Consider the following 27625-nt stretch of genomic DNA (forward strand, 5'->3'; position numbering starts at 1 on the left):
TTAGCCCTTCTATACTTTCTCTTGTTAGACATTCTAGAGTTAGATACTTGTAGACATTCAAAAGCTTTGTTTCATGAGATTCCGGGCTTTAGGAAATGTTGTTAAGTTTTGAGAGTTTGTATTGTATATGCCGAGCGATGTCACGACCCCAAACCGGACCCGGTCGTGATGACACCTCTCGTGAAGACAAGGCCAGCCGACACAATTCCCAAATTCAGTTTTAACAGTTAAATAAATCAATTTAAGTCATTTATAAGGATAAATCCCCAACAAGTATAGACTTAGCAAAATAAAACAAGTGCGGAAATAAATACAGCCCGACATCGTGGTGTCACAAGTCACGAGCATCTACTAGGGTCTAAAATACAACTAAGTTCTGGAAAATATGCTAAATATGGTTTAAGGACATCAAGAGGGAGAAAAGCAGTGTTGCGGACGTCGGGCAACTACCTCGCTAAACTCGAATGACTCTGCCTGTGCTCAACCAATACCCGTTACCGGGTTCAGAAATACCTGAATCTGCACACAAGGTGCAGGAAGTAAAATGAGTACTCCAACTCAGTGAGTAATAAAAATAAATGAAGATTGAGCGATAAGAAATCACGTAAAACATATCAACATGTTGTATAGAAGCAGTACAAAAACATTTAAGAAAGCAATGAAGCTGCGAGATCTCTTAAAACATCTTAACTCAGTTTAAACTTCGTTAAAATCCTTTTTTAACAGCTAAGCAATTAAATGCAAGCAACTAGAACAGGTAAACATAGAAAGTCCGCCCCTCGGGCACAAATACACAATTAAACAGGTAAATGACACGCAAATAAGAAAGATAAACACATAAAGGTTCGCCCCTCGGGCACAATGTCAACAAATCCGCCCCTCGGGCAATGTCTCAGAACAATACTAGCCCCTTGGGCTATATCTCACATCACAATAGGTACCAACGCTCACTGGGTGTGTGTAGACTTCTGGAGGGGCCCCTTACGGCCCAAGCGCAATATCAAGCCATCTTGTGGCATCATCTCTAGGCTCTCGGCCTCATATCAACAAGCCACCTCATGGCGTACATATCTCAGGCCCTCGGCCTCATAATCAAAATCGGTGTATCACCACTGCGACGTGCAGCCCAACCCAAAAGTATCCTCACAATACAGGCCCTCGGCCTTACTTAGTCAAAAATCACATAAGCCACTCAGGCAATAGTAAAACATGATGCTCAGCCCAAAATATTATTTAAAATATCATTTCAAGTGACAAAGCAGAGTAAACATAGCTGAGTTTTGAAAAATGGTAGAATATAGCATGACCGAGTACAAGTTTCAAGTCAAAACAGTGAGGAAATATAAATAAAACCCCCGGAGGGTTCAAATAGTTGGCACGAGGCTCAAATATGGCATTCAGCCCAAAACCCCCAGAGGGATGGACTAAGTCACAATCCCCAACAGTGCACGACCCCACGCTCGTCATCTAGCATGTGCGTCACCTCAATATAGCATAACGATGAGCAATCCGGGATTTCATACCCTCAGAATATCATTTACAATCATTACTCACCTCGATCCGGTCCAAACTCTAGCCTGCGATGCCTCTGCCCTCATGAACTGACCTTCGGATGCTCCAAATCTAGCCACAATCAGTACATAACCATTAAAATATGCTAAGGGAACGAAGTCCACTCAAAAATATCCAATTTACATAAAAAAAATCCTGAAATTGGTCAAACCCGACCCCCGGGCCCATGTCTCGAAATTCGACAAAATTTGCAAAACTAGAATCCTTATACTCTCATGAGTCTAACCATACCAAAATTATCCAATTTCGATACCATTTGGTCATTCAAATCATCATTTTACATTTTTGAAAGATTCCACAAATATTTCTTCCCAAATTTCATCCCAAATCATGAATCAAATGATGAATTCAATCATAGATTCATGTACTCTAGCCAAATCCGAGTTAGAATCTCTTACCCTGATGAATTTCTTGAAAAACCTTCGAAAAATCGCCAAAATCCGAGCTCTTTAGGTTAAAATATGAAATAAAACCCTAAACCTCATTTTTATAGAGCACCTCCCGGATTTCCACCATTGCTGACCGCACAAAAACCGTTGTTGTCCGCGGTGGATTTGACTGCACAGGCTTTGGTATTTTGGTCATAACTTTCGCTACAGATATCCAAATGCCTATTATAATATGTTTCGGAAAACTAGATTCAAAGATCTACAACTTTCGTTTTTGATTCATCCCAAAATTCCTTGTAGATAAAAAGTTATAAGCTTCCGAAATCAGACTAGTGAAACCTTCCTCACCGCGGACCGCACAAAATCGAGTGCGGCCTCAAAGCCCCCACCGCGGCCGCACAAAATCCTTTGCGGACCGTACCGGAGTCTGCAACCTCTCTAAACCTGCAACAGCTATGTTTTTTAGGCCTAAAACATCCCGGAACCTACCCGAAACTCACCCGAGCCCCCGAGACTTCAAACCATATGTACCAACACATCCCATGACATCATTGAAACTTGTTCAAATCTTCGGAACGCTCACAACAACATCAAAATGCCAATTTAACATAGGATTCAAGCTTAAGAACTCTAAAATCTCTTAAATTATGCTTTCGATCAAAAAGTCTATCAAACCTCGTCCGAATGACCTAAAATTTTGCAAGCACGTCACATTCAACGCTACGAAGCTACTCCAACTTTCGGAATTCCATTCCGACCCTTAGATCAAAATCTCACTATCGAACCGGAAACTTCAAAAATTCAACTTTCGGCATTTCAAGCCTAAATAAACTACGGACCTCTAAAACAAAATCTGAACACGCTCCTAAGTCCCAAATCACCTAACGGTGCTAACCAAATCATAAAAATTCTGATCCGGGTTCATATACAGACAAGTCAAATCTTGGTTAAACCTTTCAAATTTCAAGCTTCAAACTGAGAACTGTTCTTCTAAATTCATTCTAATTACCCTGAAAACCAAAACCAACGATTTACATAAGTCATAATACATCACGCGGGGCAAGTCATACCCGAGAACTGGCAAGCGAAGTGCAAAAGCTCAAAACGACTGGTCGGGTCGTTACAATCGGCATCTTAAACATTGTTCCATTTTGTTATTTTGGTTTTTAATTAGTTCTTCCGCAAATTTGTTTATTCCCGTATTTGTTAGGCTTACCTAGTCGTAGAGACTAGGTGCCTTCACGATAGTTCACGGATGGCAAACTGGGATCATGACAAGTTGGTATCAGAGCTTTAGGTTCATAGGAGTCATGAATCGCAAGCCGTTTATTAGAGTCTCGCGGATCGGTATGGAGACATTTGTACTTATCTGCGAGAGGCTATGTAACTGTTAGGAAAATTCCACTTCATTTGATTTCCTTGTCGTGCGAGATTTTGATATCACTTCTCTAAACTTCTGTCTTCTATTCTCTTATAGATGGTGAGGACACGTGCTACCCGAGATGATCAGGCACCTGCACCCCCTACTGTAGCCGTCAGAGGTCGGGGCCAGGGTAGAGGCCGAGGACGCACACGCGGTGCTGCCAGTGCACCCGCACGAGCTGCCGCCGAGGAGCCACCAGCAGTTCCAGCAAGAGCCCAGGCACTTGATACACCTACTACTACTACTACTCCAACACTTCAGGAGACTCTAGCACAATTCATGAGCATGTACACCACTTTGGCTCAGGCAGGGTTGCTTCCCCTTGCTGCAGCTACATCCCAGGCCGGGGGAGGAGCATAGACTCCCGTCGTCCGCACTCCTGAGCAGCGAGTGCATGTTGATCAGGTTCCAGAGATTATTCTTGTACAGCCTGTAGTCCCAGATCAGCCTGAGGACAAGGCAGCGGTTTTTGAGGATGAGCAGCTGAGGCTTGAGAGGTTCAAGAAGTACAAGCCTCCTGTATTTAGTGGACTCGCATCAGATGATGCTCTGGTATTTCTAGATGAGTGCTATCGTATTCTCCGTACCATGGGTATATCAGGATCGAGCTGGGTTTCCTTCACTGCTTTCCAGCTTCGAGGAGCCGCCTATGAGTGGTGGAGCACCTATGAGTTAGACAGTCCGGACGAGGCTGATTCCCTGACTTGGACTCAGTTTTCAGATATGTTCTTGAGAGAGTATGTCCCTTAGAGCCTCAGGGACGCATGGCGCGCGGAGTTTGAACATTTTTGCCAGGGTACTATGACTGTCTCAGAGTATGCTGTCTGTTACACTAGCTTGACTAGACATGCCCCAGCCTTGGTTTCTACTGTTCGCGAGAGGGTTTGCCGGTTTATTGAGGGGCTTATTCCCAGCATTAGGTCTAGCATGGCTCGTGAGTTGGAGATGGATATTTCTTATTAGCAGGTGGTGAGCATTGCTAGGAGGATTGAGGGTATGCATGCTAGGGATAGAGAGAAGAGGGAGGCCAAGAGGTCTCGAGAGTTGGGCCATTATTTTGGTGCCCGTGCCCCAGCTGCAGGTCGTCATGGTAGGGGTTATATGAGTCGCCCTGTTCATTCAGCTCTTCCAGCAGCCAGTGGTATTCCACCTCCTCCTGGGCCTTAGGAGCTTTATGATGCACCTCTAGTATCTAGTGTGCCTCCTGCGCGGGGTGCTTTCAATGGTCAGTCCAGCAGACCTGGCCCAAGCCAATCACAGCTGCCACGTCCTCTTAGAGCTTGTTTCGAGTGTGGTGATACACGCCATATGGTGAGGGATTGCCCCAGACTTAGGAGGGGTGCACCTCCACAGACTTTTCAGCCACAGCGTGCCCCGCAGAGTTCTCAGGCTATGGTTACAACTCCAGTTGCTACCCCACCTGCTCAGCCAGCTAGAGGTAGAGGTCGGGGAGGTAGAGGTCGCCCTAGAGGCGGAGGCCAGGCCAGATACTATGCCCTTCCTGCCCGTACCGAGGTTGTTGCCTCTAATTCTGTCATCACAGGTATTGTCCTGGTTTGTCACAGAGATGTATCAGTTCTATTCGATTTAGGCTCCACTTATTCTTATGTGTCTTCTTATTTTGCTCTGCATTTGGGTGTACCTCGAGATTCTTTGAGTTCCCATGTTTATGTTTCTACTCTTGTGGAAGATTCTCTTGTTGTGGACCGCGTTTATCGGTCGTGTTTGGTTGCTCTTAGTGGTTTTGAGACTAGAGCTGATTTATTGTTGCTCGGTATGGTAGATTTTGATATTATCTTAGGCATGGGCTAGTTGTCGCCCTATTATGCTATTCTTGATTGTCACGCCAAAACCCTGACACTGGCTATGCTAGGTGTACCGTGTATTGAGTGGAGGGGTGCTTTAGATCACACTCCCAGTAGAGTTATTTCTTTCCTTAAGGCTCAGCAAATGGTTGAGAAGGGGTGTGACGCGTATCTAGATTATGTGAGAGATGTCAGTATTGATACCCCTTCAATTGATTCAGTCCCAGTAGTACGGGATTTTTCTGATGTGTTTCCAGCTGACCTTCTAGGCATTCCACCCGACAGAGATATTGATTTTGGCATTGATCTATTGTCGGGCACTCAGCCCTTTTCTATTCCTCCATATCATATGGCTCCTCCTGAGTTGAAGGAGTTGAAGGATCAGTTACAGGAATTACTTGATAAGGGTTTTATTAGGCCCAGGTATCACTTTGGGGGGCTCCTGTCTTGTTTGTGAAGAAGAAGGATGGTTCTATGCGTATGTGCATTGATTATCGCCAGTTAAACAAAGTTATAGTAAAGAACCGTTATCCTTTGCCTCGTATTGATAATTTGTTTGACCAGCTTCAGAGTGCACGAGTGTTTTCTAAGATTGACTTGTGCTCAGGTTACCATCAGTTGAAGATTCGGGAGCTAGATATCCCAAAGACTGCTCTCAGGACTCGGTATGGTCATTACCAGTTCCTTGTTATGTCTTTTGGGTAGACCAACGCCCCAGCAGCCTTTATGCATTTGATGCACAGTATGTTCTGATCATATCTTGTCTCGTTCATCATTGTCTTTACTGATGATATTCTGGTGTATTCCCGATGTTGGGAAGATCATGAGCAGCACCTGAGGACATTGCTCCAGACTTTGAGAGAGAATAAGTTATATGCTAAGTTCTTGAAATGTGAGTTTTGGTTGGATTCCGTGGCATTCTTAGGCCACGTGGTTTCTAGTGAGGGGATAAAGGTAGATCCAAAGAAAGTAGAGGCAGTACAGAGTTGGCCCAAACCATCCTCAGCTACAGAGATCCGTAATTTTCTTGGCTTGGCGGGTTACTACCGTCGTTTTGTTGAGGGGTTTTCATCGATTGCAGCCCCTATGACCAGGTTGGCCCAGAAGGGTGCTCCGTTCCAGTGGACAGAAGAGTGTGAGGCAAGCTTTTAGAAGCTCAAGACAGCTTTGACTACAGTCTCAATTTTGATATTGCCAACAGGTTTGGGGTCTTATACTGTCTATTGTGATGCTTCGAGGATTGGCCTTGGAGCGGTATTGATGCAGGATGGTAGGGTGATTGCCTACGCATCCAGACAGTTGAAGGTACATGAAAAGAATTATCTTATCCATGATATCGAGTTAGCTGCAATTGTTCACACCTTGTAGATCTGGTGTCATTATTTGTACGGTGTGCCTTGTGAGATTTATACTGATCACCGGAGCTTGCAGCATTTGTTTAAGTAGAAGGATCTTAATTTGTGCCAGAGGAGGTGGTTAAATCTACTGAAGGACTATGATATCACTATTTTGTATCACCCAGGCAAGGCCAATGTGGTGGCCGATGCTTTGAGTCGTCGGGCAGAGAGTTTGGGGAGTTTGGCTTATCTACCAGCAGCGGAGAGGCCCATGGCGATGGATGTTCAGGCCTTAGCCAGCCAGTTTGTGAGATTGGATCTTTTGGAGCCCAGTCGGGTCTAGCTTGTGTGGTTTCTCAGTCTTCCTTATTTGATCGTATCAGGGAGCGTCAGTTTGATGACCCTCATTTGCTTGTCCTCAAGGACAAGTTTCAGCACGGTGATGTCAGAGATGTAACTATTGGTGATGATGGGGTATTGAGGATGCAGGGTCGGATATGTGTACCCAATGTTGATGGGCTTCGGGAGTTGATTCTAGAGGAGGCTCATAGTTTGCGGTATTTCATTCATCCGGGTGCCGTGAAGATGTACCAGGATTTGAGGCAGCACCATTGGTGGAGGCGGATGAAGAAAGATATAGTTGGGTTTGTAGCTCGGTGCCTCAATTGTCAGCAGGTGAAGTGTGAGCACCAGAGATCGGGTGGGTTGCTTCAGCAGATAGAGATTTCGGAGTGAAAGTGGGAGCAGATCACTATGTACTTCGTAGTTGGACTCCCACAGACATTGAGGAAGTTCGATGCCATTTAGGTGATTGTGGATCGACTGACCAAGTCCGAACACTTCATTCCTATGTGTACTACCTATTCTTCAGAGCGGCTGGCGGAGATTTATATCCGGGAGATTGTTCGTCTGCATGGTATTCCAGTTTCCATCATTTCAGATAGAGGCACTCAGTTCACATCACGATTCTAGAGGGCCGTACACCATGAGTTGGGTACTCGGGTGGAGTTGAGTACAACATTTTACCCTCAGACGGACGGATAGTCCAAGCGCACTATTCGGATTCTTGAGGGTATGCTCCGTGCGTGTGTGATTGAGTTTGGAGGGTCTTGGGATCAGTTCTTGTCATTGGCAGAGTTTGCCTACAACAACAGCTATCAGTCCAGCATTTAGATGGCACCGTATGAGGCTTTATATGGTAGGCGGTGTAGATCCCCGGTGGGTTGGTTTGAGCCGGGTGAGGCTAGATTATTGGGTAAAGACATGGTTCAAGATGCTTTGGAGAAGGTTAAGGTAATTCAGGATAGACTCCATACAGCCCAGTCCAGACAGTGAGTTACGCAGACCGGAAGGTTCGTGATGTTTCCTATATGGTTGGAGAGCGGGTTCTACTTCAAGTTTCGTCTATGAAGGGTGTTATGAGATTTGGGAAGAAAGGGAAGTTGAGTCCGAGGTTTATTGGCCCTTTTGAGATATTAAGGTGTGTTGGGGAGGTTGTTTATGAGCTTGCCTTACCCCCTATCTTGGCAGGAGTTCATTCGATATTTCATGTTTTGATGCTTCAGAGGTATCACGGTGATTCGTCGCACGTGTTGGATTGCAGTTCAGTTCAGTTGGACAAGGATCTATCTTATGTTGAGGAGCCAGTGGCAATATTGGATAGGCAGGTTCGAAAGCTAAGGTCAAAGAACATTGCATCAATGAAGGTTCAGTGGCGGGGTCAGCCGGTCGAGGAGGCGACCTGGGAGACCGAGCAGGATATGCACAGCCGTTACCCTCATCTTTTCACTACTTCAGGTATGTCTCTATGCTCGTTCGAGGACGAATGATTGTTTAGGTGTAGGAGGATGCAACGACCCGGATGGTCGTTTTAAGAACTTAAGCCCTGATCCCCTATTAACTGCATTTCCCATGTTTGTTTGTGCTATTTTGATTCGCCGGGATGTTTGGTTTTGAGTTTCGAAGTGTTTTGGGACACTTAGTCCCTAAATGAGATCTTAAGCTTTAGAATTTGGATCGTAGTCAGAGCAGTGTAAAGATAACCTCGGAATGGAATTTCGTTAGCTCTGTTGGGTGATTTCGGGCTTATGGGCGTGTTCGAATTGTGTTTTGGAGGTCCGTAGCTTATTTAGGCTTGAAATGCCGAAAGTTAAATTTTTGAAGTTTCCGGCTCGATAGTGAGATTTTGATATCGGGGTCGGAATAAAATTCCGGAAGTTGGAGTAGCTCCGTAGTGTTGAATGTGACGTGCTTGCAAAATTTCAGGTCATTCGGACGAGGTTTGATAGACTTTTTGATCAAAAGCGTAATTTGAGAGTTTTGGAGTTCTTAGGCTTGAATCCGATGTTAAATTGATGTTTTGATGTTGTTTTGAGCGTTCCTGTAACGACCCGGCCAGTCGTTTTAAGAATTTACGCCCCGATCTCTTATTAACTGCTTTCCCCGAGTTTATTTTTGCTATTTTGATTTGCCGGATTGTTCGGTTTTGAGTTTCAGAGAGTTTTGGGATACTTAGTCCCTAAATGAGAGATTAAGTATTGGAAAGTTGGTCGTAGTCAGAACAGTGTGAAGACGCTCTCGGAATGGAAATCTGATGGTTCCGTTAGCTCCGTTGGGTGATTTCGAGCTTAGGGGCGTGTTCGGATTGTGTTTTGGAGGTCCGTAGCTAATTTAGGCTTGAAATACCGAAAGTTTAGTTTTTGAAGTTTCCGGTTCGATAGTGAGATTTTGATCTGAGGGCCGGAATGGAATTCCGGACGAGGTTTGATAGACTTTTTTATCGAAAGCGTGTTTTTAGAGATTTTGGAATTCTTAGGCTTGAATCCGATGAAAATATGTGTTTTGATGTTGTTTTTAGCGTTCCGAAAGTTGGAACAAGTTTGAATGATGTTTTAGGATTGGTTGGCAGGTTTGGTTGAGGTCCCGGGGGCCTCGGGTGTGTTTCGGATGCTCAACGGACCATTTTTGAAGTTGGAAAAATTGTAGATTTTCTATTGTTGTGTTGCAGAGAAAACATTCATCGCGTTCGCGTAGAGCATCTGGGTGAAGCAGCTGAAATGTGCTTCGCGTTCGCGAAGGTAAGGACCCGTTGGTCTTCGCGTTTGCGACATGGTCCTCGCATTCAGTAGGGTCTGCCAGTGTAAGCTACGCGTTCGCGAGTGGACCTCGCATTCGCGAAAGAGGAAATTGGCTAGCATGACTTTTGTGCGTCGCGTTCGCGATAGTAGTTTCGCGTTCGCGAAGAAGAATGCGCCTGGGCAAATATAAGATTTCAAAATCAAGGGTTTAGCCATTTTTATCAATACTTAAGCTTGGGAGTTCAGATTTGAGCGAGAATTTGAGGGATTTTCAGAGATATCGGTTGGGTAACGATTCTTAACTCTTTTTTGTTTGTAACCCATTAATCTAAACATGAATTCATCCTTAAATTTCGGAATTGGTATGAAAATTGGCGAAAAGTTCTTAGACCAAGAAATTAAGTTTGATTGGGAATTTGATATTAGATTAGGATAATTTTGATATGGTTAGACTCGTGAGAGTGTGAGAATTCTGAAAATGTAAATTTTACCTAATTCCGAGACGTGGTCCCGAGGGGCATTTTGGGTATTTTACCTAATTTTGTGTATTAGCTTAGAATATAATTGTAGAATCAGTTACTTGAAGTGTTATTTATATTATGCAATTGAATTGAATAGATTTGGGTCATTTGGAGTCGAGTACTCGTGGCAAGAGCGTGATTTCGGGTTGATTTGAGCTGGCTCGAGGTAAGTGGCTTGCCTAACCTTGTGTGGGGGACCTTCCCCTTAGGATATGATATATTTGATAATTGAAATACCTTGTGTGTGAGGTGACGAGTGCGTACTTGAGATAATTGTTGAAAATCCGATTTTTCTTTAAGTATTTCAATTGAGTTCCTTTTTCTTGTTTTATCCTACTTGCGAATTTAGCCTATTGTTAGTTTAGAAAAGCATGTTTAGTTGACTTAATTGCCTATTTGCTTAAGGTGCCTTAATTGCATTTCGTGAAGCATGTTAGGCTAGAATTAACTGTTTACTTAGTATGAAATTTAGCATTTATTGGGTATTCTTGTGTTGCTACTGTGTGTTTTTACTTTGGGACTATGGAGCGGCATCCCGGGAGATCCCCTATACGTATTTATGATCTAAACTGAGGTGCGGGATACCAAGAGATCCCTGGAACGTATATTGAGGATACCAAGAGATCCTCAGGATACCAAGAGATCCCTAACATATATTGAGGATACCAAGAGATACCTTGTATACATAGAGGATACCAAGAGATCCCCGGTTATCATCCTTATTATGAGTGGTACTTCCTTGTGTTTTGTCTTTATCTCTATTTTCGTTATTGTACTCCTTATTATCTTGTATAGATTCTTACTGTAGATTCTCAATTGTACTGTTTATCTTATCCTGTCATCTTTATATTTATTTAATCTCACTAGGGCCCTGACCTTCCTCGCCACTACCCGATCGAGGTTAAGCTTGGCACTTACTGAGTACTGTTGTGGTGTACTCATGCCCTTTCTGCGCATGTTTTTCATGTGCAGATCCAGGTACCTCTACTAAGACCTACCATCCTTGAGGAGAGGTGATCTTCTGGAGACTTCGAGGTATATATGCCGCGTCCGCAGATCGAGGAGTCTCTCTCTATTCTGTTATGTAGTTACAGCCCTTCTGTATTTCTGTTGTTTAGACTATTCTGGAGTTAGAGCACTATGTAGTTACAACCCTTCTTCATTTTGTTTTAATTGTTTTATTTCTGCAATTTGGTTTATCTTCCGCAATTTAGGCTTACCTAGTCATAGGGACTAGGTGCCGTCACGATGGCTCATGGAGGAAGAACCGGGGTCATGACAAGTTGCTATCAGAGCTCTAGGTTCATAGAAGTCATGGATCACAAGCCGATTTATTAGAGTCTCGTTGATCGGTACGGAGACGTTTGTACTTATCTACGAGAGACTATGTAACTATTAGGAAAATTTCCACTTCATTGGATTTCCTTGTCGTGCGATATTTTGACATCACAATTCTAAACTTCTGTCTTCAATTATCTCACAGATGGTGAGGACATGTGCTACCTGAGATGATCAGGCACCCGCGCCGCCTACTGTAGCCGTCAAAGGCCGGGGCCGGAGTAGAGGTCGTGGAAGCGCACGTGGTGCAGCCAGATCAACTGCGCGAGCTGCCGCCAAGGTACCACCAGCAGTTCCAGCCGGAGTCCAGGCACCTGACACGCCTACTGCTACTACTACTCCAGCACTTCAGGAGACTCTGGCGCAGTTCATGAGCATGTACACCACTTTGGCTCAGGCAGGGTTGCTTCCCCTTGCTGCAGCCACATCCCAAGCTGGGGGAAGAGCACAAACTTCGGCAACCCGCACTCTTGAGCAGCGAGTGTATGTTGATCAGGTCCTAGATATTATTCCTGTACCGCCTGCAATACCAGTTCAGCCCAAGGATAGGGCAACGGCTTCAGAGGATGAGCAGCGGAGACTTGAGAGGTTCAAGAAATATGATCCTCCAATATTCAGTATATTAGCATCGGATGATGCCTTGGGGTTTCTGGAGGAGTGCTACCGTTTTCTCCATACCATGGGTATATATCAGGATCGAGCGGGGTTTCCCTCACTACTTTCCAGCTTCAAAGAGCCACATATGAGTGGTGGCGCACCTATGAGTTAGACAGTTCGGATGAGGCTGTTTCACTGACTTGGACCCAGTTTTCAGATATGTTCCTAAGAGAGTTTGTTCCTTGAAGCCTCAGGGACGCATGGCGCGCAGAGTTTGAGCATTTGCGCTAGGGTGCTATGATTGTCTCAGAGTATACTGTTTGTTACACTAGCTTGGCTAGACATGCCCCAGCCTTGGCTTCTACTGTTCGCGAGAGGGTTCGCCAGTTTATTGAGGGCCTTATTCCCAGCATCAGATCTAGCATGGCTCGTGAGTTGGAGATGGATATTTCTTATCATCAGGTGGTGAGCATTGCTAGGAGGATTGAGGGTATGCATGCTAGGGAGAGAGAGGAGAGGGAGGCCAAGAGGTTTCGAGAGTCGGGCCATTTCTCTGGTGCCCGTGCCCCAGCTGCAGGTCGTCATGGTAGGGGTTATACGAGTCGCCCTGTTCATTCAGCTCTTCCAGCAGCCAGCGGTATTCCAGCTCCACCTAGGCCTCAGGAGCCTAATTATGCACCTCTAGTTTCTAGCGCGCCTCCTGTGCGGGGTGCTTTCAGAGGTCAGTTCAACAAACCTGGTCCGAGCCAGTCACAGCTGCCACGTCCTCCCAGAGCTTGTTTTGAGTGTGGTGACACACGCCATGTGGTGAGGGATTGCCCTAGACTTGGGAGCACCCCCACAGACTTCTCAGTCATAGCGTGCCCCGTAGAGTTCTTAGGTTATGGTTACAGCTCCAGTTGCTACCCCACCTGCTCAGCCAGCTAGAGGTGGAGCTCAGGGAGGTAGAGGTCAACATAGAGGGGGAGGCCAGGCCAGATACTATGCCCTTCCTGCCCGTACAGAGGTTGTTGCCTCCGATTCTGTCATCACTGGTATTATATTGGTTTGCCACAGAGATGCATCGGTTCTATTCGATCCAAGCTCTACTTATTCTTATGTGTCTTCTTATTTTGCTCCGCATTTGGGTGTACCTTGGGATTCTTTGAGTTCCCCCGTTTATGTTTCTACTTATGTGGGAGATTCTCTTGTTGTGGACCGCGTTTATCGGTCGTTTTTGGTAGCTCTTAGTGATTTTGAGACCAGAGCCAATTTATTGTTACTCAGCATGGTTGATTTTGATATTATCTTGGGCGTGGACTGGTTGTCGCCCCATTATGCTATTCTTGATTGTCACGCCAAAATCGTGATGTTGGCTATGTTAGGTGTACCGCGTGTTGAGTGGAGGGGTACTTTAGATCACACTCCCTGTAGAGTTATTTCTTTTCTTAAAGCGCAGTGTATGGTTGAGAAGGGGTGTGATGCGTATTTAGCTTATGTGAGAGATGTCAGTATTGATACCCCTTCAGTTGATTTAGTCCCAGCAGTACGGGATTTTCCCGATGTATTTCCAGCTGACCTTCCGGGCATGCTGCCTGATAGAGATATTGATTTTGGCATTGATCTGTTGGCGGGCACTCAGCCCATTTCTATTCCTTCGTATCGTATGGCTCCTCCTGAGTTGAAGGATCAGTTACAGGAATTGCTTGATAAGGGTTTTATTCGGCCCAGTGTATCACCGTGGGGTGCTCCTGTCTTGTTTGGGAATAAAAAGGATGGTTCTATGCGTATGTGTATTGATTATCGCCAGTTGAACAAGGTTACAGTAAAGAACAATTATCTTTTGCCTCACATTGATGATCTGTTTGACCAGCTTCAGGGTGCATGGGTGTTTTCTAAGATCGATTTGTGCTCAAGTTACAATCAGTTGAAGATTCGGGAGCCAGATATCCCGAAGACTGCTTTCAAGACTCGGTATGGTCATTACGAGTTCCTTGTTATGTCATTTGGGCTGACCAATGCCCCAGCAGCCTTTATGCATTTGATGCACAGTGTGTTCTAGCCGTATCTTGACTTGTTCGTCATTGTCTTTATTGATGATATTTTAGTGTATTCCCGGAGTTGGCAAGATCATGAGCAGCACCTGAGGACTGTGTTTCAAACTCTGTGAGAGAAGAAGTTATATGCTAAGTTCTCGAAATGTGAGTTTTGGTTGGATTCACTGGCATTCTTAGGCCACATGGTATCGAGTGAGTGTATTCAGGTGGATCCGAAGAAGATAGAGGTCGTGCAAAGTTGGCCCAAACCATCCTCAGCTACCGAGATCCACAGTTTCCTTGGCTTGGCGGGCTACTACCGTCGTTTTGTGGAGGGGTTTTCATCGATTGCAGCCCCTATGACAAGGTTGACCCAGAAGGGTGCTCCGTTCCAGTGAAAGGAGGAGTGTGAGGCGAGCTTTCATAAGCTCAAGACAGCTTTGACTACAGCCCCAGTTTTGATATTGCCTTCAGGTTCGGTGTCTTATACGGTCTATTGTGATGCCTCGAGGATTGGCTTTGGAGCGGTGTTGATGCAGGACAGTAGGGTGATTGCCTACGCATCCAGACAGTTGAAGATACATGAGAAGAATTACCCTGTTCACGACCTTGAGTTAGCTTCCATTGTTCACGCCCTGAAGATTTGGCGCCATTACTTGTATGGGGTTCCCTGTGAGATTTATACTGACCATCGGAGCTTGCAGTACTTGTTCAAGCAAAAGGATCTAAATTTGCGCTAGAGGAGGTGGTTAGAGTTACTGAAGGACTATGATATCACTATTTAGTATCACCTAGGCAAGGCCAATGTGGTGGCCGATGTCTTGAGTCGTCGGGCGGAGAGTTTGGGGAGTTTGGCATATTTACCAGCATTAGAGAGGCCTATGGCGATGGATGTTCAGGCCTTAGACAGCCAGTTTGTGAGATTGGATCTTTCAGAGTCCAGTCGGGTTCTAGCTTGCGTGGTTTCTCGGTCTTTTTTATTTGATCGTATCAGGGAGCGACAGTATGATGACCCTCATTTGCTTGTCCTCAAGGACAAGTTTCAGCACGGTGATGTCAGAGATGTAACTATTGGTGATGATGGGGTATTGAGGATGCAGGGTCGGATTTGTGTACCCAATGTTGATGGGTTGCGAGAGTTGATTCTAGAGAAGGCCCATAGTTTGTGGTATTCCATCCACCCGGGTGCCGCAAAGATGTATCAAGATTTGAGGCAGCACTACTGGTGGAGGTAGATGAAGAAAGATATAGTTGAATTTGTAGCTTGGTGCTTCAACTGTCAGCAGGTGAAGTATGAGCACCAGAGACCGGGTGGGTTGCTTCAGTAGATAGAGATTCCGGAGTGGAAGTGGGAGCGGATCACCATGGACTTTGTTGTTGGGCTCCCACAGACCTTGAGGAAGTTCGATGCTATTTGGGTGATTGTGGATCGGCTGACCAAGTCTACTTATTTCATTCCTGTGTGTACTACTTATTCTTTGGAGCGGTTGGCAGAGATTTATATCTGGGAGATTGTTCGTCTGCATGGTATTCCAGTGTCTACCATTTCATATAGAGGTACTCAGTTCACATCATGGTTCTGGAGGGCCGTTCAGCATGAGTTGGGTACTCGGGTGGAGTTGAGTACAACATTTCACCCTCAGACGGACGGACAGTCTGAGTGCACTATTCAGATTCTTGAGGATATGCTTCGTGCGTGTGTGATTGAGTTTGGAGAATCTTGGGATTAGTTCTTGCTATTGGCAGAGTTTGCTTACAACAACAACTATCAGTCCATCATTTAGATGGCACCGTATGAGGCTTTATATGGTAGGCGGTATAGATCCCCGGTGGGCTGGTTTGAGCCGGGCGAAGCTAGATTATTGGGCACAGACTTAGTTCAGGATGCTTTGGAGAAGGTTAAGGTGATTTAGGATAGACTCCGTACAGCCCAGTCCAGACAGAAAAGTTATGCGGACCAGAAGGTTCGTGATGTTTTTTATATGGTTGGAGAGCGGGTTTTGCTTCGGGTTTTGCCTATGAAGGGCTTTATGAGATTTGGGAAGAAAGGGAAGTTGAGTCCGAGGTTTATTGGCCCTTTTGAGATGAGGCATGTTGGGGAGGTTGCTTATGAGCTTGCCTTACTTCCCTGCTTGGCAGGAGTTCATCCGGTATTTCATGTTTCGATGCTCTGGAGGTATTACGGTGATCCGTCGCACGTGTTGGATTTCAGTTCAATTCAGTTGGAAAAGGATCTATCTTATGTTGAGGAGCCATTGGCAATATTGGACAGGCAGGTTAGAAAGCTGAGGTCAAAGAACATTGTGTTAGTAAAGGTTCAGTGGTGGGGTCAGCCGGTCGAGGAGGTGACCTGGGAGACCGAGTAGGAAATGCGCAGCCGTTACCCTCATCTTTTCACTACTTCAGGTATGTCTCTATGCTCGTTCGAGGACGAATGAATGTTTAAGTGTGGGAGGATGTAACGACCTGGCCGGTCGTTTTAAGAATTTATGCCCCGATCCCCTATTAACTACTTTCCCCGAGTTTATTTCTGCCATTTTCATTTGCCGGGATGTTCGGTTTTGAGTTTCGGAGAGTTGGACGTATTCGGAACTGTGTCAAGATGACCTCGAAATGGAAATTCGATGGTTCCGTTAGCTCCGTTGGGTGATTTCGGGCTTAGGGGAGTGTTCGGATTGTGTTTTAAAGGTCCGTAGCTAATTTAGGTTTGAAATGCCGAAAGTTTAGTTTTTGAAGTTTCCAGTTCGATAGTGACATTTTGATCCGAGGGTAGGAATGGAATTTCGAAAGTTAGAGTAGCTCTGTAGTGTTAAATGTGACGTGTGTGCAAAATTTCAGGTCATTCGAACGAGGTTTGATAGACTTTTTGATCGAAAGCATGTTTTTAGAGTTTTTGGAATTTTTAGGCTTGAATCCGATGAAAAATAGGTGTTTTGATGTTGTTTTGAGCGTTCTGAAGGTTGGAACAAGTTTGAATGATGTTTTAGGATTGGTTGGCAGGTTTGGTTGAGGTCCCGGGGGCCTCGGGTGCGTTTCGGATGCTCAACAGACCATTTTTGGAGTTGGAAAAATTACAGATTTTCTGTTGTTGTGTTGCAGAGAAAACATTCATCGCGTTTGCGAGAGGGTCTCGCGTTCGCGTAAAGCATCTGGGTGAAGCAGCTGAAATGTTCTTCGCGTTCGCGAAGGTAAGGACCCATTGGTCTTTGCGTTCGCGACATGGTCCTTGCGTTTGCGTAGGGTCTGCTAGTGTAAGCTACACATTCGCGAGTGGACCTCGCGTTCGCGAAGAGGAAATTGGCCAGGAGGACTTTTGTGCATCGCGTTCGTGATAGTAGCCTCGCATTCGCGAAGACGAACGCGCATGGGCAGATATAAGATTTCAAAATCGAGGGTTTAGCCATTTTTATCAAAACTTAAGCTTGGGAGCTCGAATTTGAGCGCGATTTTGAGGAATTTTCACAGATATCGATTGGGTAACGATTCTTAATTCCTTTTTGCTTGTAACTCATTAATCTAAACATGAATTCATTCTTTAATTTCGCAATTGGTATTAAAATTGGGGAAAAGTTCTTAGGCCAAGAAATTGAGTTTTGATTGGGGATTTGACATTGGATTGGGATAATTTTGATATGGTTAGACTCGTGAGAGTGTAAGGATTCTGGAAATGTAAATTTTACCTGATTCCGAGATGTGGGCCCAAGGGGCATTTTGGTCATTTTAGCTAATTTCGCGTATTAGCTTAGAATTTAATTGTAGAATCACTTACTTGAAGTGTTATTTACATTATGCAATTGAATTGAATAGATTTGGGTCATTTTAGTCGAGTACTTGTGGCAAGAGCGTGGTTTCGGGTTGATTTGAGCTGGTTCGAGGCAAGTGGCTTGCCTAACCTTGTATGGGAGACTTTCCCCATAGGATATGATATATTTGATAATTGAAATGCCTTGTACGTGAGGTGACGAGTACGTACTTGAGCTAATTGTTGAAAATCCGGTTTTTCTTTAAGTATTTCAATTGAGTTCTTTTTTCCTATTTTATCCTACTTGCGAATTTAGCCTGTTGTTAGTTTAGAAAAGCATGTTTAGTTGACTTAATTGCATATTTGCTTAAACTACCTTAATCTCATTTCGTGAAGCATGTTAGGCTAGAAGTAACTGTTTACTTAGTACGAAATTTAGCATTTATTGGGTATTCTTGTGTTGTTGCTGTGTGTTTTTACTTTAGGACTACGGGACGGTATCCCGGAAGATCCCCTGTACGTATTTATGATCTGAACTGAGGTGCGGGATACCAAGAGATCCCTGGCACGTATATTGAGGATACCAAGAGATCGTCGGGATACCAAGAGATCCCTAGCATATATTGAGGATACCAAGAGATTCTCGAGACACCAAGAGATCCCTTGTATACATAGAGGATACCAAAAGATCCTCGGGATGCCAAGAGATCCCCGGTTATCATCCTTGTTATGAGTGATACTTCCCTGTGTTTTCTCTTTATCTCTGTTTTGGTTATTGTACTCCTTATTATCCCGTATAGATTATTACTGTAGATTCTCAATTGTACTGCTTATCTTATTCTATCATCTTTACATTTATTTAATCTCAGTAGGGCCCTTACCTTCCTCGTCACTACCCGACCGAGGTTAGGCTTGGCACTTACTGAGTACCGTTGTGGTGTACTCATGCCCTTTCTGCGCATGTTTTTCATGTGCAGATCCAGGTACCTCTACTCAGACCTACCATCCTTGAGGCGAGGCGATCTTCCGAAGACTTCAAGGTATATCTGCCACGTCCGCAGACCGAGGAGTCTCTCTCTATTCTCTTATGTAGTTACAGCCCTTCTGTATTTCTATTGTTTTAGACTATTCTGGAGTTAGAGCACTATGTAGTGATCCTTAGCTTGTGATTCATGGGTTTTCGGGTCTTGGAAGTATGTATTGGTTTGAGAGTTAAATATTTTGTATGCCGAGCGGCATTTTTGAACACTGTTTTGTTATTCTTCATTTTGTTTTAATTGTTTTATTTCCGCAATTTAGGCTTACCTAGTCGTAGGGACTAGGTGTCGTCACGATGTTTCATGGAGGGCGAACCGGGTTCGTGACAGTTCTGAAGATTGGAACAAGTTTGAATGATGTTTTAGGATTGGTTGGCATGTTTGGTTGAGGTCCCGGAGGCCTCGGGTGTGTTTCGGATGCTCAACAGATCATTTTTAGACTTAGAGAAATTACAGAAAATTGCAGCAGCCCAGTTCTGGTTTCCTTCTTCGCGTTCGCGAGTGGGGTCTCGCGTTCGCGAAGAAGAGCTGGGGCTGGGGGAGGTTTAGTGCTTCGCGTTCGCGAAGGTTCTCCCGCGTTCGCGAAGATGGGAGGTCTTATACCTACGCGTTGGCGATGATGGAATGACACAAAAGGAAAAACTCTATTTTATTGAGTAAACAACAAGACAAACAACCTAAAATTCGAGTTACATCCCTAAAACAACTCGGTGAATAAAAATAGCAACAAAACATGCAGACAAGACTCACACGAACAGAATAGAGGGATAGAAGGGTTTAACTCAATAAAACAAATAAAATGGATCACAACCCTGAAATAACCTAGATAATATAAAAAACATAAAAACAAACTACCAAGATTCCTTCCTAGTGATGAGAGAAAGATTTTTTAATTGCTAAGCTTGACATTTAACCACAAATTTGCTCATCAGAATCACCATGACCTCCAATTTCAGTCGGCAAGTTCCCGAGAGGATTCTCATACTCCATGTCACTAGGCATCATCCCCACAAAGTGTACATCATCATGTGCAAGTAAAGGATTCTACGTGATATTCTGGGTGTCAATATCTTGGATCACGATCAGTTTTTTCTGGATCATCCTTTTTATTTCTCTTTTCAAATCCCGACAACTTTCAACATTGTGCCCCTGGGCATTGGAATGGTATTCACACCTTTTATAAGGGCCAAAGCTTCTTGCACGTGGGTCCACATGATTTGGAGGAATGGGTGCAATCATGTCATAATGCTTTAACTTCTCAAATAAGCTTGCATAGGACTCTCCTATTGGTGTAAAGTTATCTTTCAACCTTTGTGCCCCTCTATACCCCTGGCTTGAATGTGGGTAATAGGGCACTTGAAAATTTTGTAGAGGCTGGTGGAGATTTTGCGATGCTGGTGCTCGCTTTCTGGGGTGTCTTTGTGGCTGAACAACATACTAAGGTGGAGCAACAAAGTATTGTGGGTTCTGAGGTGGATAGTAGTGCTCAGGGGAATTATCGAAAAATAGACAAGGTTGGTCATACTTTCGAGATGTTCTCTTAGGACCTCTTCTCGACCCTAATGTTATCATGATTTCTTCATCCATCTCATTCGTGTCACTAAAATTACCAGATTCAATTTGGACAGCCTGAGTTGCGGATTTGAGAACTGCTTGACTTATAATTCTGCGTGTCTTAAGACCATTCTCAACCATTTCCCCCATTTTGATCGCTTCCGAGAAGGATTTATCCACTACGGACATCATGTTTTGAAAATAATCCGGCTCTTGAGCCTGAAGAAAGAAAGTGATTAGCTTGTGGTCGTCCATGGGTGGCTTAACTCTAGCTGCTTGCTCTCTCCATTTAATGTCATATTCCCTGAAACCTTCAGTTGGTTTTTTCTTCATGTTTGAAAGGGAATTGAGGTCTGGAGCAATGTCGATGTTGTATTGGAACTGTTTGACAAAGGCATGTGCCATGTCATCCCAAACATACCAGCGAGATGTCTCTTGATCCATAAACCATTCAGAGGCTACACCCGTAAGGGTTTCCCCAAAATAAGCTATTAGCAATCTTCATTTCTTCCCGCACCTCTTGGTTGATTGCAATACCTTTTCAGGTGGGCTATGGGATCTTCATGTCCATCATACTTTTCAAATTTGGGAGTCATGAAACCAGGCGGCAAGTGGACATCGGGGAACATACATAGATCCTTGAAGGCAGTACTCTTCTGACCTGCCAACCCTTGTATGTTTTTCAACCGTTGTTCTAAGCTTTTCACTCTTTGGGTCATTTTTTCCTGTGCCATCTTTCGGGCAGGATTCTCAATGTTTGCAAGAAGATCAAACAAATACGAGTGGTACTCAGGAGAGTGGTATTGCTCTTGTTGGGTAGCAAATTGTGACTCACGACAAGGCTGTCCTTGGCCATTGGCTCATGCTTGACACATTTTGGTCAATTGTTGTTTCAGTATTCTATTTTCCTCAACCACAGTACACTCTTATTGAACCCTCTGACCCTAAGTATCTTGAGCACTTGTAACAATTTCAATGTCAGTTGTCATTTTTTTCTTTGGATTTTGTGTTGGCAACTTACCACAAACCGACCACCTCAAACTTTCTTCACAATTCAAAACAAAAGACATGTTAGAATAGACTTGTTGATACCCAATTTTTCTCTGTATATTTTTCATATATACAAAATACTTTCAAAATAACATATGTACGCATATATAAGCATGCCCAAGTGTTTTAGTATTTTTCCCAATTTTTAAAAGATTTTTAAAACCAATTTATTGTCCATTTTAGCAGTACAAAATCAATAATTACTCCCAAAATCATCAATTTTGGTGAATAATTTATTTTATTCCCATATTTATACCAAAATATAGTTAAGGTAATTTTTATATATTTTTACAAATTATTTGGTATTTTTAAAGCTAAATTGCATATAATTGCAATTCTAGCCTACTTTAAGATTTAATAGCATTTTTATAATCATAAAATTGGTTCCAGTATTTTAACTTAATATTTATATATTATTTACTGATTCGGTACTTTTAATTTGTTTTCAAAATCATTTTTACTATTTTTGTAAAAATAAAAAGAAAAAACTGGCTATGTAAATTTTAGCCTCATTTCGTTTCAATTGTAGCCCCATTACATTTCAATTCTAGCCCCCAATTGACCCAATCTTAACCCCCAATTGGACCAGTCCAATTTCAATTTCAACCCAACCCCTTAACCCATTTATCCAACCCACCCGGTCTTCCTTTTAATCCAGGCCGTTGATCGTTTTGATCAACGGCCACGATCACCCCTTACCATTTTTAATCCACCGACCCTACCCTAATCCCCTCATTTCCATCTCTCAGCTGCCTTTGAATACTCTCATCTCTCAAACTCTCTCGAAGGTTCCCTAGAACCCTAGCCTCTCTCATCCTCTCTGACCATAACCTCACTGGAATCCATGTCTTCTCAGGCCATGGATGGCCTGTACTCACCTCCCTCCACTCTCAAACGTCTGGGGTTCGAAGCTTTGAGGCCTGACCTCAGTGGTGTCCGTTTAGATCCTCTCAGATCCATGGTTTTGAAGCCTCTCCGGCCTTGCTCCGGCATATCTAAAGCATTTCGAGCTTGGTTCTAACTCATCCGACTCGAGATCGGACTTTTCTTCCAAGTCTTTCTCATTTCTACGGTTTCTCTGAAACCCTAGCCATTCGAGGTTTTTATCTAGTTGTTTTCTTAAATCTATGCTATATCTGTGCTCTACTGGAGTTTTAAAATGTTTTCCCCAATTTTTTCTTTCAAAATTTGTTTCTCTTCGATTTAGGGTTTCTGAATTTTTTTTGAAATGTTTCTCTTTCTCTTCTTTTCTTTGTGTGTCTATGCTATGTTTGTATGTTTTCTTTTTCTACCTAGCATGTTCTTCTCCTGTATCTTTATGTTTGCCTTATTTTGCATGTTCTTCTATTGTGCTTTGTTCTTTCTTCTACTGGTTTCTATATCATGCTTTCACATGTTTATCTTATGTGTTCGTTTACCCTTATGTTCCTTTACTATATTTTCTACTAAGCTTTTAGGTCTTTAGTTGCCTTCTTCTGGACATTGTTTGAGTTCTTTGTTAAACATGTTTCCTCTATTGTTCTCTTAAGTGCTATACTATCTCGTTTCTCTTCTGAAACTTGTTTAAATTCCAAGCTTTCTTAAAACGTGTTCTTTATGCTTCAAATCAACTTTCTCACTTTGTTGTTTCAAATTTGCTATTACATCTTTTTTTTCTCATAAGTCTCTGAAAGACCTCTGAGCCTGTTTCCGTTATTTGTCTTCTTTTCTCTGTATCTGACTCGAGTTGAAAACCCTAGGGTTTGGGGTTTTTAGTGAGTTTCGATCTTGTGTTTGAGACTACGGTTCTATTTTGGAACTCTAGGTTTCTCAGACTCGTTTTGAGTCTTTGTACTGAACCCGAACTTCTTTGACTATGAACTTTTCTATGCTAGGCTTTTCTAATTAGCATGACAACGCTTTCTTGATTCACATGTCTGTGCACTTTATATATGATAAATTCTTCCTTCAAAAAAGGTTTTGCCAATTTGTGATTGATTCAGAATTCCTTTTAATAAGGATCGATTGATTGTTACTGATTTTTCTTTAATTAAACCTTTCTTCACCTTTTCTAGCTGGATTCATTCATACCAAAACGTAATTTCTGATTTTTTTTACTGGTTGTTGATTGATTGTTTTTCCTTATTTGCACAAACCGTGTTGCTATCAAACTCTTTCCTTAAATAACTTATGTGTATTTACCCTTCTTGTACTTCTTGTGCCTAACACCTTCCCCTCGAGATAATTTCTAACCCTTACCCAAACTCTAGTTTTTCTAAACAAATTCTTCCTAGTGTCCTAATGCACTTAATCATTAGGTGGCGACTCTTCAAATAAAAAAAAACAATTCCCAAAAGGAAACGAGTTGTCCTCTCAAAATGTCATAAACCCGATTTCGCGAGAAAAAAGGGGCGCGACTGGACTCAGTCGATCCTTATTATTATCATCATTTTTTCATTTTTTTTATGGTGATCGAACCTGATGTGGGTTACCTACGTATCATGTTAGAATATGAATCAGATCTTGCATAGTTCGGGAAGATCGGGAATAAAGTAAATAAAATATCTCCCTTTTTTTTTGGATTTTGATTTTTTTTTTTAATTTCTAAAGAAAGACTTATAAAGAAAAAAGAAATATTTTTTGATTTCAATTTTTTTGGGGGGAATTTAAAAAGAAAAACTTCTAAAGAAGAAAGAAAATATTTTTGAATTTATGGACTTCTATGTTAAAATTATGAAAGAAAGACTTCTAAAGAAAATATTTTTTGAACCTTTAGTTCTCTTTTCAATTTTCGAAAGAAAAACTTCCAAAGAAGAATGAAAATATTTTTGGATTTTTAGAAGAAATTAAAAGAAATTTTTGAATTTTTAAAAATTGGGGTCTCAACGAAAGGGTTTTCTAAAGAATGAAGTAAAGGAAAATATTTTTTTTGGATTTTTGAAAATTATGGGCCGGAACCGATGAGGTTTGCCTATGCATCTCATATCCAGGGAGAATCAGACCCGCGTAGTTCAGCTAGTTTTGACATAATTGGAAAAATATGATATTGACTCACTTTCATTTTTTGAAATATATTTTCCTTTCTTTTTTTTCAAAAATTTTGGCAGAGTTTCGAGGCATTTTCAAATACCGAATTTTTTAGAACCGGGTGAATTCTCTATCCTACCTCACTCTTGGTTTTTCTGTTGTTTTAATTTCCTTAACCGGTCAACATACAAGCTGAAGCAAATAAATATACAAATAACACGTAAGATGCATCATGATGGTCTTTTATTTCGGGTACACCTGTCCTAGACGAACCCAACCCTTGTGTTGAGTATCCAAAGTCAAATGCACGTGATGCAAACAAACGTTCTTACTAGGTATCCAGTATGAGGCTATGTTATTCTAGATTTAAACCTGGGGATGTGTTCTAGACCTGGTTTACCCAAGCGGACAGCTCGAGCCGAGGTGGGGGCAATGTACCGGGAGCACGAAAGTCTACCCGGCCTTATTGCTGAATCAAACCTCGTTCTATTTGTTATGACTTCTAACAGGAAAGTGGGTCACGCGTACGTGTGCACCATTTTTTAGAAGACTCAGAAGAGAGGCGTAAGAAGACAATTTAATACAGTTCAAATAATATCAAAGTGGTAAATAAGCAACAATTAGCACATTAGGCCCACAAAATACAGTAATATCAACAGTTAATACAGCCAAGTAAAAATCACATTAGCAAGCTCGAATTCTTGAACCCTCAACCAGAGATTCTGGGTTCTTATCCCCAGCAGAGTAGCTAGAGTTGTCACACCTCCTTTTTTTACCCGAAAGAGAGTAGCTAGAGTTGTCACACCTCCTTTTTTTACCCGAAAGAGGAATATAAGGGAGTTTTCCCAATTAAAGTGACAATAATCAAAACGAAATTATTTATTTATTCAGAGTCGACACTTGGGATAATTTATGGTGTCCCAAGTCACCGGTTTATTTTTAACCCAAGTCGAGGAAATTTGACTTCGTTTAAAGTCTGCGAAGCCAGAAAAACTAGGTAAGGAATTCTGTTAACCTGGGAAAAGGTGTTAGACATTCCCGGGTTATGTGGTTTTAGCACAGTCGCTTAGCAATTTATACTTGGCTTAATCAATTGTTTAATTACGTGTTTTAGAACCTATGTGCATTTTACCTTTTACCGCTTTTATTTGAAACAAATCACGCGTACGTGTATTCATTTTGTTTGGCGCGTCAAGAATCATGTCACGCGTATGTGTACATAATTTATCAGCTTTTGTTAATTAAGAAAGTTTGGCCGGAATAGCGCGAACGCATACCTCGGTTTTAATATTGGAAATCACAATTATGTCACGCGAACGTATATATAATCGCGATATTAGATTAAAAGTGCGCCTAAAAGTCTTTTCCCTACTCTGATTTACCTTTGGTTTCAAGTAGAGAATGTTCATCAAATAGTTTGGTAGAGAATTCAGTATTGAGTATGCTTGAAATTTATGAGAGTAATTTGAACTAAACCTTGTAAAATAAGAACTGAAGGATTTAGGATTGACTTCAGCAATGATTATAGTCGTCGACCATCTAATTCTCAGTTGCTTTGGCAATTTTGTTTGTATGTAGTTGTCAAATTTCATTCTTGCTTCTTCAGGTGGCTATTGCAGCGTATGGCACTAATCATGTCCCAGCACTTGATATTTTAAGAAGATTAAAGTCCAGAGATGAACTAGTGATTGGCATCATTTGAAGCTTTTCAGCTTTGAAGGACGAAGGCGTTATGAGATTATCTTGACACAGATCACATATACGTGAATCCATTTTATTTAGTGTGCTAAGAATCATGTCATGCGTACATGTACATAATTAATAGTACTAAATTAATATTAAGATTGTTTCGCCCAAAGTTGCGCGAAAGCATATTTTTGTTTTAATTTTTAAAATCGTAATTATATTACATGAACGTGTACATATATAATCACGATAGTTGGTTGAATTAACAACGTGCCTAAAGTATTCTAACGCTTTCACGATTTATTCATGTGAATGTGCGAAGTTATGGAATAATTGAGAAAAATGGGTCAGCTTAGTATTCAAAAATCAGACCAACACATCCTTTATTACCTACGGCCCATTTCAATTAAAATCAAACCAAAAACCAATCTCGTTCAGTTCTACAATTATCACAAATGCCAATCTCATATTAACAACCAATAAAGAATATTCATTTGCCTTTATAATTATTCAACTCATGTTACATCACTAAAATAAAGAGTTGATAATCCTAGGTTTATTTGAGCACAAATAAATTATCAAAACATTCAAGTATGGTTACCAACTTAAGATCAAGAGGCATGGCAGAACAATCCCAAAATAATTTGAAAGAAACACATGAATATGAAGCATCATAACTTAACGAGAAATGAATGAGAAATCGAACCTCGAAGCAATAGCTCTTTCAAGTTAAACAACGACGGTACATACACAAACCAAAATTGGAACTCTCGACGCCGGCGACGGGAACTCGACAGAAGCTCAAACGGACCTTGTTCGACATGGTTTTTGCGATGTTTACCAGCTGACTTTTAGAGGTGTTTTAGCTGGTTTTGGAGTGTCCTTCAGCTGGTTTTGGTTAGAGGTTTAGGAACGATTTTCACGGCTTTTCAGGGGTGAGTTCTGGGCTGTTTCGGAGTCGTTTTCGGACTGAAAAGAGGGCTGGTTTGGGGGTGGATTTCCAGCTCGTTTTTGGGGTTTTGTGGCTAGAAGTGAACAACTTTTATGGGTTAAAAGCTGGTGAGTTTGAGCAGATTTTGTGGCTGTTTTGGGTCAGTTTCAGAGTGTATTAGAGCTGGATTTTGGGGTCGTTTATGGGATCGATTCCAGCTGGGTTTGGGGGTGGCATTTTGCTGGTTTGGAGTTGCGCCTACATGGTGTTTGGCAGCAGAATTCAGCTGGGTTCTTGAGCTGCAAAAGTGATGTTTTCGAGGTGAAGTTTGTTAGAAAATAATAAACAAAATTGGCTTTGAGGCGTGAAAATCGATTGTCCTTAAAGAGTTATCGCCTGTATACTAATTTAGGGAAAATACAAAACGATTCTTTTCATGATACAACAAAGTCTACAATAACACTTGTGATTTTCTATGTCCAATTCGTTGGAATTCTTGTGTATTTATAGGCAACCATCAGACCCTTTCAGAAAAGATGTCTTGT

General features: G+C 42.4%; 1 long non-coding RNA gene across 1 annotated transcript; it reads right to left on the reverse strand.

Annotated features, from left to right (window-relative positions):
• Nucleotides 1-232: 232 nt before the first annotated feature.
• LOC138888989 (uncharacterized) lies at nucleotides 233-27524 on the reverse strand. Its single transcript, XR_011406517.1, has 2 exons — nucleotides 26856-27524; nucleotides 233-519 (listed from the first exon to the last, which is right to left on the reverse strand). It is a non-coding gene; the product is annotated as an uncharacterized lncRNA (long non-coding RNA).
• Nucleotides 27525-27625: the final 101 nt, after the last annotated feature.

Source organism: Nicotiana sylvestris, chromosome 4 (assembly GCF_000393655.2).
Source record: "Nicotiana sylvestris chromosome 4, ASM39365v2, whole genome shotgun sequence".
NCBI lineage: Eukaryota > Viridiplantae > Streptophyta > Magnoliopsida > Solanales > Solanaceae > Nicotiana > Nicotiana sylvestris.